This window comes from Acinonyx jubatus, chromosome D2 (assembly GCF_027475565.1).
Source record: "Acinonyx jubatus isolate Ajub_Pintada_27869175 chromosome D2, VMU_Ajub_asm_v1.0, whole genome shotgun sequence".
Lineage (NCBI taxonomy): Eukaryota > Metazoa > Chordata > Mammalia > Carnivora > Felidae > Acinonyx > Acinonyx jubatus.
Window position 1 is genome coordinate 56,502,512 of NC_069393.1, and position 21,327 is coordinate 56,523,838.

At 36.9% G+C, this 21,327-nt stretch overlaps 1 protein-coding gene across 2 annotated transcripts in view; it reads right to left on the minus strand.

Annotated features, from left to right (window-relative positions):
• Positions 1-21,327, minus strand: part of HPSE2 (heparanase 2 (inactive)) — a 660,017-nt gene that overhangs the window by 544,913 nt on the left and 93,777 nt on the right. The window lies entirely within an intron of this gene.

Here is a 21,327-nt window from a genome sequence, read left to right on the forward strand (position 1 = left end):
AGCTGACATGGAGATGAACTTATTTTGTCCAGCTGGCTACAAAAACACATGCATGAAATCTTTCTTGCTCACCCTCATGCTAGCCTTTCCCTCTCCTCTTCCTGTTTCTTTTCTTTTTCACACATGCACAAACAGTCACGTCGTCATATGAGACAAGTGAACACTGAATCTTATGGGTAAAAAACAGATGTTTTCCAATTACCCTTCACAAAACCATATTTTATATCGGGTTCTTCTATGGATTTATAGCCAATGAAGAGATGTTACTACATTAGCTCATGGAGGGGGATGATAAAAACTGGAAAGGAAGAGTCAGACAAGGCAAAGAGAAGCTATCCAGAAGGCTGCAATTGGAGAAGCATGACAAATGGGCAGCACAGTTTTAGAGGGTTCCGGCAGAAAGGCAGATTGCCTGACTGGGAGAGATTCTCCACAGCTGGAGCATCGCACACACCATCTGGAATTTTTTAAATCTGCTTTCCCCAGGTGATCTGATTCTCAGAGTGCCAGTGGAGATGAGAAAAGAAGTAATTGTATAGCTCAGAACAGCTCCAAATGCTCCCCAAATTAGTTAATGAAATCTTGTTTGAATCAGTTTCAGCTTCTCCTCCAAATTGAGCCTCTAGTTTTGTGTTGTTGTTTCCTCAAAAAAAAAAAAAAAATTGAATGGTAGGAGTTTAACCCCTAAAGGTTTTCTGTACAGTGGAACAAAACAGGATTCCCAGAACAATGGGCAAAAATGGTGCTCCAACTGTCAGTTCTGGCCCAAATTTCTCAATACAGGCCAACAAAGCTTCATTTTCAGTCTCACTCCTCTTGACTGGTCTTAGCACTACTTTTAGCTGTTGCCAAATGGAGAGCATACATACTGAGGTCCCCAGTTTTCTTCCCCAGATGGTCTAAACTTCAGAATTAAAATAAAGGAAAATGCAATTTTAAAAATTAAGAGCAACCACAAACTAAACTGTCATAAAAATGAAAGACCTTCATTTTCTTTTTCTCACAATATATATGTCCCTGTGAATGTGGAGGTGGGGAACAGTGAGGGAGTATATGCAAGAGAAAAAGTGATAGAGCTTACTGGGGAATAGGAGGGGTCAGGGAAGGAATAAAAAAGTAGCAGGAAAGGAATTCTGCCTCTATCCTCTATCCTCATTTCTGTCTCCAGTTGACTTTTTTTTTTTTTTTGGTCTCTTATCTTGTACCAAAAGTATAAAGCAAACTTTTTCTACAAATGGCCAGATAGCAACTTGGCAACTATTTTATTTTAGGCTTTATGGGCCATGCGGGTTGGGTCACAAATACTCAACTCTGCCATTCTAGCAAAAAAAACAACCATAGACAATATATAAATGAACGAACATGGCTTTGTTCCAATTATTGGATAATGAAATTTAGATTTCAAATACATCTCATATGTCATGAAATATTATTATTGTGGTTTTTAAGAACCATTTAAAATGTAAAAACCATTCTTTGCTCAAAAATCATACTCAAAAACGGCAGCCATATTTGGCCCATGGGCCACAGTTTGCCAATCCCTGTATAATACCAATGAACAACACCTCTAATAAAGGTTCAGTTCCAGAACTACACAATAACCACAGCAGGAGTCTCACATAATTCCTTACTCAGGAAAAACTCAGAGTAGAGTTTTTCAAACTTGAAGTGTTCCATTATACCATGAGGAACTGTGGCGAACTTTTCATTCTCAGGATCACAGACGCCTAGAGGTGTAAATACATGTGTGTTAAAATAAATTCCTTCCCACTTTTAAACTTACAAAATTGTCCTACTCTATCTATTCTTTTTATGGATCTTCTTCACTCTTGTTGGCAAGAAAGGGTAGACTCTTGATGACCATAAACATTTTCAAGTATCTACTAGTACTTTGGTGATGATATAGATTAATATAGACAGCAGTACATTTCTTTTCTCTTTCTACCCCTGCCTTTTTTTTAAATGAAAACACTAATATGTCCACCAAACAAATTAGCATCTCTATGTTAGCAGACTATTTGCTGGGAACAACAAACTCATATGTCATTTTCAAAGAGGAAAAAGAACTGGGTGCAAAAAGCAAGACCAGCTTATAACTTGTAAGTTTGGGCACGGAACTTTTCACAAGAGTTTTCACTAAAGGGACCATTCCTACACAAAGGTACCAAGCCAGGAGCTGGTGCTACAGATATGGTCCTGCCCTCAAAAAACTTACAGTCTAGTTGTAGAGACATAAGAGGCCCAAAGAAGAGTAATATAATAACCACAAACACTTTAAATATTTTAATATATATTAAAATGTACAGCAATATAGAATCCCACACAGATATACTAAAAATGAAAGCTTAGAGAAATTGTATGAGAAAAATTCCAACTCAAAAACATGTTGGAAAAATTTTTCCTGCCTAGCAAAAACAAAATTAGAAAAATACCCCAAAATAATAAAGTGTATGTCCCTTACCTACTCCCCCCCCAAAAAACCTACGGATAATAAATAAGGATCGTCTTAAGAGAAAAAGAAGACACTTACTACAACTATAGTAAAGCATAAGAAATAGAGCACAAAAGATATACTAAAATGATAATATGGACATAAATAAATGTCCTTGTGGCATATATTGGGAGATATATTCTTATGTTTAAAGTCAACAGTGAATTTAGAAGTTTGAGCTAGTAGTGTTAAAATTCTACAGAAAATGTAAACATGTGGTAGAAATGCAAACTGGTATAGCCACTGTGGAAAACAGTATGGAGGTTTCTCAAAAAGTTAAAAATAGAACTACTTGATGATCCAGTACTTGCACTATTGAGTATCTACCCCCAAAATACAAAAACACTAATTCAAAGGGATACATGCATTTCTACTTTTACAGCAGTATTATTTACAATAGCCAAATTATGGAAACAGCCAAGTGTTCACTGATACATAAATGGATAAAGAAGATGTGGTATTATATATAGTGGAATATTGCTCAGCTACTAAAAAAATGAAATCTTGCCATTTGCAACAACATGGACAAATTAAAGAGTTTCATGCTAAGCTAAATAAGTCAGTCAGAGAAAGACAAATACCATATGATTTCACTCATACATGGAATTTAAGAAAGAAAACAAATGAGCAAAGGGGAAAAAAGAGGGACAGACAAACCAAGAAACAGACTCTTTTTTTTCAATATTCACTGTTTATTTTGTTAGAAGTATTTATAGTGGATCTCACTTAATTTAATAGACGTTGAAACACCTACTTATTTTGTGAGATCCTTTGGTTATAAATTTGTAATCCTCCTTGTGGTGGTTGTGTGTGAAAAAGACTCTGAACTATAGAGAACAAACTGATGGTTACCAGAGAGGAAGTGAGAGAGAGATGGGTGAAATAGGTGATGGGGATTAAAGAGTACACTTATCATGAAAAAAATAAAATAGAATAAAATAAAATAAAATAAAATAAAATAAAATAAAATAAATAAAATAAAATAAAATAAAATAAAATGAATGGAGAGAAGAATGAAATGTACCACCCTTCCAACCTACCCCTACTTTCTCACAGATATTTGGTATGTAGTAGCTGAATTTTCTCATTAAACATTTTGAGGGCATTTTTATTTTTACTTTTTTATGTTTATTTATTTTTGAGAGAGAGAGAGAAACAGACAGACAGAATGTGAGTGGGAGAAGGGCAAAGACACACACACACACACACGCACACACACACACACACACACACACACACACACAGAATCCAAAGCAGTCTCCAGGCTCTGAGCCGTCAGCAAAGAGTCTGATGCGGGGCTCAAACTCATGAACCGTGAGATCATGACCTGAGCTGAAGTCAGATACTTAACCAACTGAGACACTCAGGTGCCCCTTGAAGGAATTTTTAAATGAAGTTTTTTCTGCTGCATTTTCCCCAACTCTCCATGTCTCTGTTATCCACAGGTACAAAGGCCTAGGAGCCCAGTATCAGCACGATGGCCTTCAACTAAAGCCAAAATCCTAAATCTGGAACTGGGAGATCCACTGAGATTACAGCCAGTAATCTGTCCATAGGCATAGCCAATGGTCAGAGCCAGCAGTCATGAAGTAAGCAAAATTAATATCCAAGACCTAAGCCAAGAGCCATAAAACAAAGTTGGCAGGGAGAGGCGAGGAAGGGAAATGGGTGTCAAAGCTAAGCCAAAGGAGTTACAAACACCTCATATTACCAGAACCACCTAGAGTCCATTGCAAACTGTTACTGCTGCTTTAGGCGCAGTCTCCTTAAAGACCACTGACCAATGGCTGAGCCATAAGGAACAGTCAGTTTGGAAGGGAACATTCTTAGTTCTGTGGCTCCTTAGTCAATTCTCCTATTTTCTAGTTTCCCTTATCATGGTGTGCTATTTCTAGCAATGTAGGCTTAGATGTGAATCTCTTCCTTCTTGGGCCAGTAATTTAAGCTCTGTGAACCTCAGCTAACTCATCTGTACAACGATAATAGTAATTTTTATCTTCATAGATTTGGTTTAAAGATTGCATGAGAATACATGTGAAAATCTTGAAGATTTGACAAAATACAAGTGAAGCTTTTGTAAGACACACTATAAACAAAGTTAAAAGATAAATGTTAATATCCCTAATAATTCAAAAACTTCTACAAATCAGAATGAAAAATATAAATAACACACAGAAAAAATGGCAAGGAATTAAAAGGTAATTCACAGAAAAAATACAATTTGCTCAACCACACTGGGGATCAGGGCACTGCAAACTAAAGAGGGAGGTACCACTTTTCAGCTTGGCAAGAATTAAAGGGACCAATAATACCCATGTTGGCAAGGATATGGGCAAAAGGATACTCCTATAACACAGTTGGAGGAAATAGAAAGCTTTTAGGTAGGCAATTTGCCTGTAACATTTAAAACGTGACTTTTTATTCCATCAATTCTGCTAGTAAACTATCAATCAGAAATACTATCATAAATTCATAAAAATATATGTACAGGATATGCATTAAAATAACTAAGTTGCATATATATGTGTGCCTATATATAGATATTTTATATTTATACTGGCTAAAAAGAAAACCACAGGTCCAAAATGGCATCAGTTAGGCTGTCATAAAACCACAGCTTAATACCTAATCTAGTTGCAGTTTCAACATCCTCCAGAAATTTGTCTTTTTTTAATTTTTTAAAAATATTTATTTTTGAGAGACAGAGACAGAGCACGAGCAGGGGAAGGGCAGAGAGAGAGGGAGACACAGAATCCGAAGCAAGCTCCAGGCTCTGAGCTGTCAGTACAGAGCCCAATGTGGGGCTTGAACCCACGAACTCTAAGATCATGACCTGAGCCAAAGTCAGACACTTAACCGACTGAGCCACCCAGGCACCCACCCCCCCCCTCACCGAAATGTAAGTCTTAACAGGTCAGTCAGAATTTTTCTGATCAGTGCCAATGAGGTTATTTGACCACCTACTTTCCCCTCTAAGGGAAAGTGACCTTGCCTGGAACAATCCTTTTCATTTGCTAATAACTTTCTTACCCCACCCTCATTTCTATAAAAATTTTTCATTTTGTGCAACAACTCTTGGAGCTCCCCTCTACTTGCTAGACGGGATGCTGCCGATTCTTGAATCATTTAATAAAACCAATTATATCTTCAAATTTACTCACCTGAATTTTGGTTTTTAACATAATGTTGCTATAAATGTTACATACACACACATAAATATGTTTACATGTGAAGAGAAAAGGTCTGGAAGCTTATACAGCTGTTAATGGTATCAATTCCAGGGAAGTGGGGTTAGAGAACATGGGAAGGAGGGGCCTTATATTTTATATACATTTATAATGTATTAAATATGTACATAGCATAGAATTTTCTCCAATAGAATGAAATTCTTTCATAATTTTTAAAGAAAAAAAAGAAAATGTTTTGCAGATTATAAAGCAAAGCACAGGTGTTACTTTTCTTTTTTTTTTAATTTTTTTTAATTACATTTATTTATTTTTGAGAGACAGAGTGAGACAGAGTGCAAGCAGGGGAGGGGCAGAGAGAGAAGGAGACCACAGAATCCAAAGCAGGCTCCAGGCTCTGAGCAAGCATTCAGCACAGAGCCCAACGTGGGGCTCGAACCCACGAGCCATGAGATCATGACTTGAGCTGAAGTCAAACACTTAACCAACTGAGCCACCCAGGTGCCCCAGGGTGTTATTTTTCTTAAATATACCTTATCAACCAAAAGAAATTTAGGATGACATACAGATGTGAAGTGTTATTCTTTATTACCAGAATTTCTTACTTAAAATTATTTTTAAGTCAAGAAAAAAAACAATTGTGTCAAGTCTTCCATATACATAAAAATACAGTAATTCTAGGTTTAAGGTATAGAATTATAGCTCTAGAAAATTTCCTTGTAAACTTTATCAAGTCTAGTTACCCTTTTTAACTGTTATTCTCATGCTTAAAGCATATTATAGACATTAATACTATTCTTAAGACATGACACCATCACTACCTACTTGTCCTCTGAAGTAATTACCCCAAACTAAAATTTCCTTCTTTTTATATCTTCCCCTTTTCTCAGTTTATTAAATCATTCTAAATTTGAACATATTTCTCTCAGGTACAACAAGATCACCAGCTCAATTTTGTGAGATAAGCAAATTAGACACAATTGCTTTCCATTTCATCATTCAAGGTAACATAAAAATGTTACAAGTTCATCAAAAAACAAGAATTCCAATAAACCATGTTAAGTTCAGAGGCAAATAGAGCTTTTTTTTTTTTTTTTTTTGCCCTTTTCTGTTCCTGGTTCTCCTTTAGTACTGCCTCCCAAATTATCCCAAGCACCCTCCCAACAAAGCCTGCTTTCTGGAAAGGATCTGAAAAGTAAATTCATGAGTAAAAAACATACAAATAAATAAAGCTATAACTGTTAAATTTCAGAAATTGATTTTTAAATTACACATGAGTACCCAATATTGCCAGGTACTATATATGATATGAACCAAATTGATGGGCCCTACCCTCAGAAAACACAGAAGAACAGATAAATAAACAAGCAGTTAGACTAAAGTGTGGTTTGCTATGATAGAGTTAAGACACAGTGTTATAAGAGGGAAGGTCTAACCAAGTGCAAAGGGTCAGAGAATTCTAGAAGAAATATCTAAGCCAAGGAGTAAAGAGTGAACATCAACTAGACAAAGGTACATGGGAAGAAGAATGAAGGCATGAAGAATGCCTTCCTGACATTTCTGAAATCACATCACCCCAATTCATCCAAAATATATGTCTGACTCTGATGAGCAGTAAAGTGGGAACAAAATTCAAACCTTCTAACTTCCAGTTCCTTTCATCATTTGGAATACTCTATCCCTTGCATCCTCTCCTCTCTTCAGCTTCAAGTGGTCATGGAAAACAACTGAACTGGTAAAAAGAGAAGTCACAGAAGATCACAAATGCAGAGCACAAAGAGAATAGGTATAGGCAGGCAGCTGGGGAAATGGTTTTGTAAGACTTTCTCTGAAGGACAAATGTTTAGGACAAAACAAAATTCCCAGCAATGGTGTATATGCCCCTAAAGACTGTAGTTTTGATAGGGCAGTAAATATTCAACCCAATGTCCAAACAGAACAAATATCTGGATAGTCTCTGCCAAACCAAGATTAAAAACTTCTGAAATAAAGGGGCACCCGGGTGGCTCAGTTGGTTAAGCATCTGACTTCAGCTCAGGTCATGATCTCGTGGTCCACGAGTTCGATCCCCATGTCAGGCTCTGTGCTGACAGCTCAGAGCCTGGAGCCTGCTTCGGATTCTGTGTCTCCCTTTCACTCTGCCCCTCCTCTGTTCATTCTCTCTCTCTCTCTCTCTCTCTCTCTCTCTCTCTCTCTCTTTCTCTCTCTCAAAAATAAACATTAAAAAAATTAAAAAAAAAACTTCTGAAATAAAAAATAGCCAGTAATAAATTTATCCATTTTCAGCTAAGCAATATTTAGAGGGGAATTTATAACCTCAAATGTCTCTGCTAGAAAAAAAAATCTCAAATCAATAACCCGAGCTCCCACCTTTAGAACCTAGGAAGCGAAGAGTAAACTCAATTCACAGCAAAGAGAGGAAAGGAAATAATAAATATTACGCTGTAAATCAATTAAGTAGAAGATAAAAATGCAGTAGAAAAAATAAATAAAACAAAAAAATGCTTCTCAGAAAAGGTTAAAAAATTTTTTTCCAAACTTTTATTAAGTCCCACTAAGGAAAAAGATGAGAAGACAGAGCACCAAAATCAGGAATGTAAAAGGGCACATAACCACTGAAACTACAGAAATTAAAAGATTATAAAGGAGTATTATGAACAATTTTATGTCAATAAATTAAATAATGTAGATGAAATGAACAAATTCCTAGAAAGACACAAATGACGAAAATTGCCTTAGAAAGAAATAGAAAATTTGAATGAACCTATAATGAGTAAAGACACTAAATTAGTAATTTAAAATCTTTGCTCAAAGACAAAACCAGATCCAGATGACTCTACTGGTGAATTCTATTAAGCATGTAAGAAGAAATAACACCAATCCTTCATGAACTCTTCCAGAAAATGGAGGAGGAGGGAATACTTCCCAACTCATAGGACGTCAGTGTTCCTCCAAGAGTGCTTTCTAAACTTGATCTGAACAAAACCTAGGATCACAGAACTCAGTTAATGCTGATATCTTCAGGTTCCAGATGGATTCATAAGGCCAGATAGGAAGCTGGAAATGTCCAAATACATGTTAAGAAAGCTCTAGAACCAACCTGGACTTCAAAAGTCCTTTAAAAATTTAAGACTATCTCATGGAAAAATTGAGAATAGCTCCCTTAAAAAGCCATAAACGGGGCGCCTTGGTGGCTCAGTTAGTTAAGAGTCTGACTCTTGATTTCAGCTCAGGTCATGATCTCACGGTTCCTGAGTTCAAGCCCCACGTTGGGCTCTGTGCTGAAATTGCAGAGTCTGCTTGGGATTCTCTCTCTCTCTCTCTCTCTCTCTCTCTCTCTCTCTCTCTCTGCCCAGCCCCAGCTTGCGCTCTCGCTCTCTCTCTCTCTCTCTTTCACTCTCCCTCTCTCTCTCAAAAATAGATAGATAGATAGATAGATAGATAGATAGATAAACATTTTTTAAGCCATAAAGGACCTTTTCCCCTATTTCTGCCCAAAGAAGTTAGTAACAAATATTCTGTCCTGCAGGGCAATACTAGGACCAAGTCATGGGAGGTAGGTGTCTCAGTTCTCAAATAACTTTGTAGTTTTTGGACATCCTTATTGGTTTAGGTGATATCTCATATTTGAAGTTACTACATCTATGGAAAACAAGTGATTTTCCAGTTTAAAAAAAAACTTATATTTAAGACTATATTGCAAAAAAACAAAAACAAAAACAAAAAAACCCTTTTTATTCCCTCTCTTCTTCCTTCTTATATACTTAATTACATGCATACCATAGTTATATCCATATAGTACCAATACTCAACTTCACAGTTACAAGTGACACTGAAAAGTGATTAGCTAAATCAGCATGAAATGGCAATGATGTATATGATAGCCATATAGAACTTTTACTTAGTACTCAGTGCTGTCATGTATCATCTCATCTAATGTTTACATTGTCCATGTTTATTCTCATCTAAAGAGGGTTATATAGCTACTGCAACTACTATAACTGTAACAGCCTCTTATCTGATAAACTGAAAAAAAACTATGCCTACTTAGACAAATCAGATTGGGATATTAATAAAACTGGGATAGAGGTAGAGAAACAGAGTCTACATATCTAGGTATTGAGATTTGGGGGAAAGAACAGAGCAAGGTTTTTCAGGACTATTGCCCAGAGCAATTTAGAGAGAGATGTTTAAAGACTTTTTTTTTAAGTTTATTTATTTGTTTTGAGAGAGGGCACAAGTTGGGGAGAAACGGAGAAAGAGACGGAGAGAGAGAATAGCAAGCTGTCAGCACACAGCCTAGTGGAGGGCTCAAACTCATGAGCCATGAGATCATGACTTGAGCCGAAATCAAGAGTCAGATGCTTGGGGCAACTGGGTGGCTCAGTTGATTAAGCATCCACCTTTGGCTCAGGTAATGATCTCACCGCTTGTGAATTCAAGCCCTGCATCAGACTGTGTGCTGACAGCTCAGCACAGAGCCTGGAACTTGCTTCAGATTCTGTGTCTCCCTCTGTAGGCCCCTTCCCCGTTCATGCTTGCTCTCTCTCTCTCTCTCTCTCTCTCAAAAGTAAATAAAAACATTAAAAAAAAAAAGAGTTGGACGCTTAACCAACTGAGCCACCCAGGCACTCCTAAAGACTTTTTTTTTAAGTTTTTCTGTGTGTGAATAATGTAACAACACCAAAAGCATGACCCATAAAAGAAAAAAAATGATAAACTGTATTTCATCAAAATTAAGAATTTCTGCTCTTTGAAAGACACTGTTGGGAGAATGAAAAGACAAGCCCACAAACCAGGAGAAACTATTTGTAAATCACATATCTGATAACACTTTTATCTAGAATATATGAAAAACTCTCAAAGCTCAATTACAAATGAACAAAGCAATTTTTTAAATGGGCAAAATATTACTTCTCCAAAGATCATTTACTACTGACAAATAAGCACATGAAGTGATGCTAACATCATTTTTCATCAGGGAAATGAAAATTAAAACCATAATTAGATACCACTGTCTTTCTATTAAAATGGCTAAAATTACAAAGACTGATCATACCAAGTATTGACAAAGATGTAAAGCTACTAAAACTTCCATACAATACTAATGGAAAGTAAAATGATTACAACCACTATAAAAAAACCAGTTTCGTAGTTTCTTAAAAAGTTAAACATTCACTTGCTAGAGAATTAAATGATATATCCATACAAAGATTTGCACAAGAATATAAATAGTGGTTGTATTTGTGATAGTTAAAAACTGAAAAAAACAAAAACAAAAACAAAAGATGTCCATCAACAGGTCAATGGATAACCAAATTGTGGTATAGTGATACAACAATTATTCAGCAATAAAAAGGAATAAATTATTGACATGTGCAACAACACATGATGAATCTCAAAATAATTATGCTGATTAAAAGAAGCCAACAAAAAACAGTACATATTGTATGATTCCATTTGTATAAAAAATTTTTTAATGCAATCTGATGTATAATGACAGAAAATAGGTCAGTGGTAGCCTAATGACGGGCGAGCCAGAGTGAAGCAGAAAGAACGTATTACAAAGGGACATGAGGAAACTTTTGGGGTATACAGATGCATTCATTATTTTGATTGTGGTGATGATTTCATCTAGATTTGAACCCAGATCTGTCTGTCTTCAAAGCCCATATTCTTTACACTGTTCTAATCTATGGGAAAAGTGGTTCTTTACACTGTTCTAATCTATGGTATGGTCATGACATTGTAATTATCTTTTAAAAAGAAAAAGATAATTTCATATTATAAAATTATTTCATTTGGGTTTTAAGTTTTTGGTCTATTGTTCCTTGTGGAAAACTACTTTAATATGCACCAGTTTGAATTATATTGGCAAAAATCAGTAAGAATAATACTTATAAAATGCTTTCATTGTTTCTTACTTTTCTAGCAAACAATATAAACCAGGTCTATAGCATTTGGGAAATAATGGCTTTGAGGACAAATACCATGATGCATTTCCTTCTTAAAGCCACAGATTCTGTCAGGGTCAGGGTATCTTTGGCATTGACTATGGACAGCCTGGAACCAAGTACTCTTAGTTATATGAGAAAATAATGTTTAGAGTTCATCAAATTGTTTTGCTTGGCGTTATCCTGACACTGCTCAATCATTTTGTAAATCTGAGTGATGCCAAGTCTACATGTTTCTGATTTAGTTCCACTTAGCAAATCAAAGTGCTGCTTTACGAATGTTGTTTGAGATTTAAGGCAATACCCAACTGGTATCCTTTGAAATAAGGAGACTGAGTCAGAAGCCATCATTCAAGTGGCAGATGGGTTAAAGATGCTTTATACAAACCAGCTCTATCAGTTTCCACTGAAGTCTATGCTCTTGCCAAATGCATTCTCTTAGAATATACAATGAGATTTTTTTTTCACATTTATAGGCCAAAATTCCTCTTTCAGCCACATCTTGCTTCAGTTTATTTGGAATAAGTTTCTATCTCTTTTATATAATGCTGATTATGGGATATTTGAAGTCATGTTGCTTGAATTCTAGAAGAGTCAAGAAATGTAGCAGAGCTGATAGGGAAATGACGTACAGAGAACATGAGACCAGGGCTAATAGAAGTGCTTACATTCAAAGGCAAATAGATGAGAAATAAGTAGAAAGAAGTAACAATGTGTATAAGCACAGATCTTTCTTCACAATGAAGGTGGTGCTGAGATGGAGTGAATGGAGATAATCTAGGTGTCTGGAATTTTTAAATATTGCCATATATTCACATAGCTAAATAGAGAGACTGGTGCTAATCCCGCTTTCTCTCTTCCTCTCTCTTAGTTTCTCACCCACTTTCATGATTCTACAACTCTCTAAATGTTTTGTTCTTTTCAACAATAAGAACAAGTGTGGTGCAATGAGAGTTTAAAAAAGAGAGAAAGAAGGAAGAGGAGGAGGAGAAGGAAGAGGAGAAAGGGAGATGAGAAAGTACTAGATGGGAAGAAATAAGAATGAAGAGGAAAGAAAAAGAAGAGTATGAAAATACCTGAGTACCTTTATCACTAAAGCAGTTTTAAAAAGATTTTTGACACTTTTCCCATCAATAAGTTGGCTCTATGTCCTCTCCCCTTAAATCACAGTAGTCTTTTGGCTGCTTCTACCAGTACAGTATGGCAGAAGTGATACTATGTGATACCCAAGATTAGGTCATTAAAGGCCAAACAGCTTCCATCTGGTTCTTTTGGAATATTTGTACTCTGAAAGGTCTCTCTAAGTACCCAACCACCACAAGAGGCCATATGTAGGCGCTCCATTCAACAGGCCCAGTTGAGTTCAACTTTTAAGTTATCCTATCCCAGGCATCAGAAATGTAAGTGAAGAAGCCAGGACCAGCTTTGTAGGCATACAATGTATACAATCACACAGGGCCCACACTCAGAAGCGGAGCCTTATCCTTGGTTTAATCTCTATTGTTGCCATATTACAATTCTTAATAATTTTATCTTTGAACTGTGTTCTATAAGTGAAGTCTAATGGAACATGAGTGTGAGCAGAGGAGATGCACACAATATGCGTATCTGCCACAGTTCCTTGTTGTTCCATTAGCATATAGCTTTCATGATGCTCACTACACAGCTTCTATAACACGCTTACCTTACATTCAAAGCCCTGTGCTCATAAGACCTCTGTGCTTAGTTTAAATGTCACTATCTTAAGTTCTAAATGATTGTATCTTTTAACTTGTATTCATTAAGTCAAGTCCATGGGACAATGCAGCATACACACATGAATAGAGGCAATATGCACAAAATGCATATCCCTATCCTACCCCACCCTGACACCTCTTTCATGGACAGCCTTTATGATCTCTACAAGCACAGAATTCTGACGGATCCACAATATGTGTAAGTTTAGGGAGACCAAAGTGAGTCCAGAATAAGCATGTTTTACGTCTATGATTGAGTAAGCAGAGGCACTAAGAGCCTTCAGAAGACACACTTTTCATTCAAACTAGAACTTGCTTTGAATGCAGGAAAAATGCAGTGGCATCCTAAGAAACTAGACCAGCCAAGGAAACCTATCATACCCTCTTACTCATGTTCCTTCCCCATATTATCCAACTACTTACAATGTAAATGAGGACGTAAAAAGAAAGGGAAAGACAGAACAACCCATAGTTCTTTTTCCTTTTGATTCTTCCTTATTCATCAGTAAGCCAAAGGTAGAGAATGTTGGTAGAATGTGTGCATTATCAAAGAGTGAAGTAAAAACTGTTGAAGTGGACTGCACATCATTTCTACTGTCATGGTAAGATCAAAATACATACGCATGTGTGAGCCACAAAATACAAATCATAAAATTTCTGTGGTTCTGCATACAAGTCAAATACTCTTACATTCGCATTTAAAACTCACATTGTACAATGTAAAGATGAATAATGGTCCACCTCCTCCCACTACTGCTTCAATCTCTTTACAACATCATCTATCACTTAGCCTAGATCCAAAATGGGGAATTCACAAACTCTCTAAGTCTTAGGTTCCTTATCTGTAAAATAGGGATATTGAGACTTCACAGGGTAGTTTGAAGATTAAAAATAATGTCTTTAAAGCCCTTAGTTAGTACACTATCTGGACATATTAGTTATTCAGTAAGTAGTACTAGAGTACTATTCTACTGTGAAAAATAATGATGACGATGACACACTTTTCTAAAACTAATTCATTTTTACACAGCTTTATTGCAGAGTCCTTCCACACGGTGAACTAAAACATGTCTCTTTTCAAATTATACCAGTCCTATTACATGAGGTCCTAGGCTCTACAGGCCATGGTTAATCCTTCCTCCACATCTCTTTAGATGAAAGACAATGACAGGGTCTGTCATTTTGAGAACTAAAGAGTTGCTGCACAGCCTATTCAATGTCTTTGCTAAGGCTGAACTCTCCAGTTAAATCCCTGAATATTGCACAGTTGGCTGATATTGCTCCCTCAGAAATTCACCGGTATTCTGTGTTATACTCTGTGTTATACCTAAGCAGGTAACTTGATATCACCCACCTTACATAGCCAGTCTCAGCCACATTCTCAGGCCATATGAACTTCAACTGAAAGCTTTGGGGGGTGAAAAATTCTTGACCAGACTTTTGGTTCCAGGAGGGCAGAGATTTTGTCACCTTTGTTTACTGCTAAATTTCTGAGTTCATACTAGATACACATTATTTGTTGAATGAATGAAAAAACAAATTCACAGGGAGCATAAGCACCACTAGGTATGTCATTACTTCCACCCTATTTTGTAGGAACCTCAAAGTTCATATTTGCCCAGGTCCTAAACTAAGGCCTTAACATGCAAGATACAAAAATATCTGAATGTCAAAAATTACATTATGTCATTTGGTAGCAAAAAGCAAACAAAACAAACAAAAAACTCTAATATGTAATTGCTATCTATAAAAACACATAAAAAGAAGAGAATAACAGAGAGACAATTTTATCTTCCAGCACTGAGCATGCCTTTAATTAGAGATCTCTAATTTATGGCTCTACAACTAAAACAAGAGTTAGAAAAGTAAGAAGACATGTAGAAAAATTAAGTTTTGGAAATAGTCACTATATCGAAAATCAAAAGAAACCAGGTACATTTCATCCAGAGAAGCTGAGCCTTCAAGAATTTAAAGGAATACTACATTAATAATGGTGAATGGCTGTTCTGTTTCCATTGTAACAGAACAAAAGGAACCACCTTCAGTTATAGGAGATCTTTATACTGAAAATCCAAATTCATATCTCAAGGGATAAGAAACACTGGCAAAGACTGCCAAAAAGAGATATGAATTCTTCAAGTCTACAGACTTTGATGAAAAAAAGTATCCATCTTTCTAAGCTTATTCAAGTGGATTTCTGCTCAAAAGGAAAGTGTGAACTTTCCTTGAGATAACCTCAAGATCATTATTTCCAAAACCTTTTGAAGCAGAAGCAACTGTGAAAAATAGGACATTTCCAAGTACCTAAGGTAAATAACATGTCTAGGAAAAAACTTTTTTAATCCTCCATTTCACTTTTTCTAAGATATCTTACATTTAAATAGTATTTCACAATTTACAGTGGACTTTCATTTTTTTCACCTCTAGTTTTATTATGACATGATACCCCAGATCACCTGCCTAAGCTTGAAGGTTAAAGGGGATGAGAACAGATCAGAAGTCTTAGATTTAAATAAACCTAGAACAGAAACTCACAAAGGCCTCATATATATTGGACAGTGTAGGTTCACAGAGTAAAAGACAAACAGAAGGACAAGACTGCGAAGACAGATCCAGGGCACAGAGACTACTAACCAGCAGTCAAGGTCTTTTCTTCCTCAGGCCAGACAACACTATTCTAGGGTGCACTGTAGGTACTCCAGAGGGCAGTGGAGAGTTCTCCATCCTTTCCAACCATCTGGACATTCATTTCTGCGTGGAAAGAGGTGTTTGTTGGGAGGGACCCTTTTCCTCCAACAAATACGTTTTTGGTGTCAATAATGGATAAGAAAATGTCTTTAAGAAAAAAGAACAAATGGCAAAGACGTGAGAATTTTGCAAAAAGCTGAAAATGCCTGTGAGCTAGAAGGCATTATTCTTTTGCAAGTCTAAATAAATTAAAGGCCTGCAAAATTGTATGGGAATGTGCAAAAGGCTTTTTTTTTAAGTAACTGCTCAAGGTTTTCTCCCAAGAGTCATTTCAGGCCTAGTCACCCCATTTTCAATCTGAAACAGAAGGTACAGCTATTGGAAAAAGTCTGCTGTTCACAGCCAGGTCAGAAAGTCCGAGGTTTGTTTGGTTTGTGCCCTTTGCAGAGAGGACCATAAAACTCCATTCCTCCCCATCCTGAAATAAATGCTAGGCAGAATAATGTTCCCAGAATGTCAACAGAATGCCACAGAGAAACATTTGCTTTTCTTGGTAACCAGTGCATTTAAGGGCACTGAAGTCCATATTTTCAATTCCAGAGAACTAAGGGCAATGACAATGATTTCAGGCTTTTTTCCTCCTAAAGAAAATGCTTGAGAAAATTAAGATGTAAAATGGTTTTTTTTCTAGCAAATATGTATTGACCCCTTTCACTAAGAAACCACTTGGTGCACATTAGCTCCCAGGTAGGTCAAAAGCCCTCACACAAGGATCCAAATTTTCTCAGGGCATGGGTTTCCCCTTATACTCAGAGAGTTATTTTTAAAGTTAGATATTTCTGCAAACAAGCCAACTCTGAGTCTCCCTGGGGAACCATTTTTGCTGGGCAGGTTGGCTCCACTGGTTAGAAATTGATTTGAAGGAGGCAAATGATTTGAATTGTATTCCTTAAGGGACAATATTCTAAAAAGCAGCAACAAAAGCAAAAATAAGAAAACCTGGTAAGACCAGAGATTGCACCTCTTATAAATTTATGCTAGCAAAATCAGTGTGATTATATCTGAAGAAGTTAACAGAGTAGGAGCTGCAAAAACAAGTCAATGAACCAATTGGTCCCTTAGTCAGTGCTGCCCAACACACAGAAGGTACATAAAAAGTAACAAACTGAGCAGTGAGAAAGATCAGCATTGCTTATTTTGTAGTTCTCCCTCTCCTGGTCTATATCCTTCACACCTCCAGCTCAAAGTATATCTTGACCACCAACTATTCTACCTCTAGCACTGCTTATTCTCCTCTCCTCTACCACCCCCTCACTTGGCCTGCAAAGCAAGCCAAAGGCAAGAATCTGTAAGTATATCCAGAATGTATGCTAGTGTGCCTCACTGCCCAGCAGCAGCAAAGAAAAATCCAAGAGGAGGTTTCTCTTGCTAAGTTCAGCCATGAATGCTCAATATTAAATCATGAAAGAGGAAGGAAACCTGGAGTTTATACAGATCAACTCCTATTTTCAAAATAAGGAATGTGAGGTCCAGTGATATGGAGTAATTTGACCAAGTCCATGTGCTGGGGCTAATGCAGAGACCCAAGATTACTTCCCAGCACCTCAGCTGGCCAGGCCAGGACTAGTTGTCTACCTCATTTCTAAGCAACAGGAAACTACAATAAAAAGATAGGATCTGAACACTGTTTTTTTCTTCATGTGTCTTTTTTTCTCACCCAACGATTTTCACATTATCCTTTTCCACCTTGAATTCCTTCTAAGATATCGGTAATACTGGTACACAAATCTATTTATTCAATATTAAAACTTTCCTAAATGAGCAAGAAGCGATATTTATTAAAAACATTGATAGGAAATGAAAAATAAAAACTGGATATGAGTATAAGAGGCTTAGAGATAATATCTGTGAAGCTATTTTTATGAAGAGAAATGACTGGAATTTTATCCTGATATGGACTGAGATTAGACAAGAACACTAAGAAATGAGAAGTACTTTCAGAGCAAAATCCCAATTTCTCAGTTTGGCATTCAAGGGCCAAAGGTTGCTCCCAACTTTTTTATCTCTGCTACTACTACCCACAGCATTCTATGTTCTAACCATACCAGACATCTCATCACTCCTCAGTATCCATAGCAAGCACTCATCTAATTCCTTTTTTAGGCTTATTGCTCTGTCTGGAATACTGTCATTGTCCCACCCACACCTCTGTGACCAGGCAAAACCACACTCAAAGTGCACCACAAATGATCAGGGCTACTTGAGGCCTTTCCAAAACAGCAGACAAATGTGAACTTTTTCTCTCCCAGTTTATTCCTTCCCAGAATGTTGTCTATTTCAGAACTTACACACTCCGTCTTCCGTGCACAGTGTAGTACGTCTGCTTCTATCAGCAGAGGCTGAGTACCTGAATAGCTGGGAATCAGTTTCCAGCCCAGAGTGCCAGCCCTCAGACTAGCCCAAAGAAGCCACACAATGTTTCTTTCATTGAACTGCAGATTTAGAAAGAAGGAAATATTATTAATCAGCATGAAATAATCCACATATGATAATACACAAGAGTACTTTAATCGAAAGAGTTTAAATGATGATGACTTCTGTATATATTTGAATTGGATTTCTTACAGCAAATAAATTGTCCTTATCTCATCTTTCACTCAAAGAACAAATGCTTTCCACATCTTGTGACTTTGTCACAAAATGAAGACTCCTTTCTATTTACTACTACCCCAAAAAAAGAGAACCATTTCTCTCCTTCTGAGGATTGACAAGAGTTCAAACTCCATCCAACTCCCAAATAAGATCTTGCAAAGAATCATTTTCCCATTTGTTGAATCCAAAAGACTCCTAGCAATTCCCAAACTCTAGACATCTTCATTGAGAAAAACACAGCCACCTATGGATGAAATGTATGTATCACTAGTTTGGAGAATGTTTGGTTTTCTCTGTATTATTCCAAGTCTAAAATTGCAGAATGAGAATGATTTTGGAAGGTTAGGGTTTAGAATTTTATTTTCACTGCATTTAAAAGCATATAACAGGCAAAGGATGAAAACTAGAGCCATGCACTGGTATTTGAAAAATCGTGTGTACTCTTAAAAACACATTTGCAAATCATAAATGTTTGTAAACTTAAACAATAATGGACAGGGGCCATATTTTGCATCCTTGTGCCATCTTAATCCATCAGTGTTGACATTACCGCAGAAAAACTTCCCTTTCATGGTTAGTAGTCTGTCCCTCTCAGCAGATCTATGATACTTTCTGGCGTCCCACACAGGGAATTATTTAATTTAATTTCTAAGGGCCAGATCCTGCCCTTGGATACATGTGAGTTGTAAGTATTGACGTCAATGGAAATTCTGGGTGTGCATCTGAGGGCAGACCATGGTCCTCTGCATATTCCTAACGTGACTGCTGAAATTCTCTTTGCTAAGATTGGTCTGATTTTGGCTCCCTTTCTCTTAAATGTGCACACAATACCAGAAATGATGCATGAAGGCTGTGAACAAATGAAGAACTTCAGAGCCGGGTTGGATCCTGTGTGGCCTTCTGACCTAAGGAAAGAACTAGATTTTAAGTCCTCTTTGTTTCACGGTCTGTTATTGCCCTGATGATCAGCCCAGAGCAAGATTTTTCATTTCCAGATCCATCTCCTGGTTAAAGAGAAAATAAGACTTAGATTCTAATTAATGCTAATAATTTTTAAAACAGTTGTTAAGAGTATTAGAATGAAAGCTGCACTCAATTCCAAAGTAATCTGTCTGTCTTTAGCCACTAAATTATGGTATCTTTTACTTGTTGTTTTTCACTGAATTAAACTGTAAACCTAATAATTCCAGGACATCTTTGAACTTGCATCCAAATAAAGACAAACTAGTAAAGTAGCAATCTGGAACCACCTGGAAACCTGAGACTCATCCCATACTCATCACTCTTATCTGATCTCCACTCCATCTTGTCCACATACACAAAATCATGCTTACACACTTAGTCACCAACACCTTTCAATTCTATCTCCTTAATAACTCGAGCCTCTCCCTTCTTCAGCTCCACTATCCTTAGCCCTGATCATTTTTTTCCCCAGACAACTGTAATAGTCTCATTGTTCTGGTCTCCTGTTCCCCTAATCTTGAACACTATCCATTTTCCACACGGGTGGTAGAATAATTCCTCCAAATGCCTAATATAAGAATGATACTCTCATTAATAAAATCCCGTGGCTTTCCATTAGGTTCAGGCAATACCTAACAGTCCATTATCTGAACTCTCAACAAACTACAAATTCAGCAATCTAGATCTTTCCACCAACCCATCCATCAAGTTCGATAAGATTTAGAAACTCAGAATTAAGCTCTGAATTCTTCACAATTTTTTTAAGACCCTGAGTGATAACAAACATGCTATTTTGTAGAATTGGGTGCCATGCATAATTAAAAAACTAAAAATATACACAACAGATTTCAGTTTTAAAAATTATGAAGGGAGGAGCATCTGGGTTGCTCAGTCAGTTAAGTGTCCAACTCTTGATTTCAGCTCAGGTCATGATCTCACGGCTCGTGGGTTTGAGCCCTGTGTCAGGCTCTGTGCTGACAGATGGAGCCTACGTGGGATTCTCTCTCTCCTCCTCTCTGTGCCTCTCCCCTGCTTGCAGGTACACACTCTCTCTCTCTCAAAAGTAAGTAAATAAACATTTTTAAAAAAAAATTACTGAGGAAAAAAACATATCTTTTATCCCAAAGGAATGTTTTTGTGATTGCATAGGCCTTGAATTAACTCATATCTAAGAACTAGGAGTTCACATCAAGAACTGATTATCAAAGTTTAACTGAACTTTGGCATTTATTATCAAAATCAACTTGCAAATAATTTCTTCTAAAAATTCTTCAGGTGGACACCTCAATCCCAAATCCCATTCTTTTTTTTTAATGTTTTATTTATTTTTGAGGGAGAGAGAAAGAGAGAGACAGAGCATGAGTGGGGGAGTGGCAGAGAGAAAGGGGGACACAGAATCTGAAGCAGGCTCCAGGCTCCAAGCTGTCAGCACAGAGCCAACACGGGTCTCAAACTCACAAGCTGTGAGATCATGACCAGAGCCAAAGTCAGACACTTCGCCCCTAAATCCCAAACCCCATTTCTGGCAATTGGTTTCAAAACTGCAGCTCAATGGAATATTTATTAAATACTTACTTCGCAGGCACTGGATTTTCAAAGAGGAATATGACATTTTCCCCGCCCTCCAAAATTATTTTATCACAGTAATGGTCTTGTAT